Source organism: Hippocampus comes, unplaced genomic scaffold (assembly GCF_001891065.2).
Source record: "Hippocampus comes isolate QL1 unplaced genomic scaffold, H_comes_QL1_v1.1 scaffold34, whole genome shotgun sequence".
NCBI lineage: Eukaryota > Metazoa > Chordata > Actinopteri > Syngnathiformes > Syngnathidae > Hippocampus > Hippocampus comes.
The window spans coordinates 457,650-459,501 of record NW_017805008.1 but is presented as its reverse complement, the minus strand read 5'-3'; the positions used below and the strand labels follow the sequence as shown (position 1 = coordinate 459,501).

General features: G+C 41.2%; 1 long non-coding RNA gene across 1 annotated transcript; it reads left to right on the top strand.

The window, feature by feature from the left end:
• Positions 1 to 1,537: 1,537 nt before the first annotated feature.
• On the top strand, positions 1,538 to 1,852 carry LOC109510047 (uncharacterized). The gene is made up of 2 exons (XR_002167050.1): positions 1,538 to 1,586; positions 1,766 to 1,852. It is a non-coding gene; the product is annotated as an uncharacterized LOC109510047 (long non-coding RNA).

Genomic DNA, 1,852 nt, shown 5'->3' with positions numbered 1-1,852 from the left:
TTGAGAGTGAAGAAGATCCAAAAACAAGGTGGAAACAGTGGGGAAGAACGAAGGTTGTGAATGAATAGCAATGTTTTTTGTTTTCAGAAATGGAAAATATCCATCAGTTGCCACAAAATGATCTTCACAAGCTGGGCATTTTGTGTTCCTGATGATTTTTTGAGGGTAATAAGTAATATGGTCATCTTTCAAAAGGGTGCAATGAAAAACTGTGACCACAAAAGGCAAGTAATCAACTTTTGCCTTGCACGTCCCAATGGGGCCTTTCTCGCAATTGTGAGTGAAGAAGATCCGAATACAAGGTGGAAACTGGTGAAAAACGACCGTTGTGAACTAATTGTAACGTTTGTTGTGTTGTGAAATTAAAAAAAATACACCAAATGTCACACAATTATCTTCACAGGAGGGCCATTTTGTTTTCCTGCTGATTTTTCGATTGTCATCAGAAATCGTGTGGTTTTCTTCAAGGGTGTTGCAATGACGAAATATTACCAGCAGAGGGCAGTAACGGACGTCTGCCGTGCATGTCCCAATGCGGCTCTCGCAACTGAGAGCGAAGGTCAGTTCACATGGTGGAAACAGCGTGGAAGAACCACCGTTGTGAATTTTCATTGTTTTCGTTCAGAAATTAAAAAAAAAACATAAAATGTCACAAAATGATCTTCACAGCGCTGCCTTCATGTATAACTGCTGATTTTTCGACGGAAATAAGAACTAATATGATCATCTTGAAAACGGTTGCAATGACAAACTGTGACCAACAGACGGCAGTGATCGACTTTTCAGGGTAAGAAATACAGCAAGATGGTATTCTTTCATCAGGTTGCAATGACAAATTATGACCGGAAGAGGGAATAGACGAACTTTTACCATGCATGTCCCAATAGGGCTATTCTCGCAATTGAGAACGAAGAAGATCCAAAAACAAGGTGGAAACAGTGGGGAAGAACGACCGTAGTGAATGAATAGCAATGTTTTTTGTTTTCAGAAATGGAAAAAATCCATCAGTTGCCACAAAATTATCTTCATAAGATGGGCATTTTGTGTTCCTGATGATTTTTCGAGGGTGCAATGAAAAACTGTGACCACAAAAGGCCAGTAATCGACTTTTGCCGTTGACGTTCCAATGGGGCCCTTCACACAATTGAGAGTGAACAAGATCCAAAAACAAGGTATAAACAGTGGTGAAAAACGACCGTTGTGAACGAATTGTCACGTTTTTTGTGTTCTGAAACAAAATAAATCCACCAAATGTATGTTGTTCTTTCACGAGGTTGCAATGGCAACTTTTGACCAGCAGACGGCAGTGATCGAAATGGCCGTGCACGCCCAAATGGGTCTCTCTTGTGGGGTCAAAATAAATATGGTTTTCTTTCAGAAGGCTGCAACTACAAACTGTGACCAGCAGAGGGCAGAGAACGGATGTTTTCTCAATGACCATTTCCGGTTCAGGATCACGTGTGGCGGAGAGCGAGGGAATAAGAGAGAGAGACCCACACAGAAAGATGGCGAGAGAGAGACGAAACATTCCTGTCTAAGCGACTTTATTTTAGTTTCTGTACTTTCGGTTGAAGAAGGTGCACACGGTATGCTATTTCTGCTTATTTGTTTCATGTCTTTTGAAATAGATTTTTGATTGTTGATGTTAAAATGTCTTTTAGTTTTCACGGTGTTCCACAAATAAATGTTTTTGGACGTCAGTTCGAGGTGTCCTCCTTGACTGGGGTAGATACATAGGATAATAAATAATATGGTACTTTTTCAGAGGGTGGCAGTGACTAACTCTGACGAGCAGATGGAAGCTTTCGGCGCTTGCTGTGCATGGCCAAAGAGGGCACTCGCGTTTGAGAGC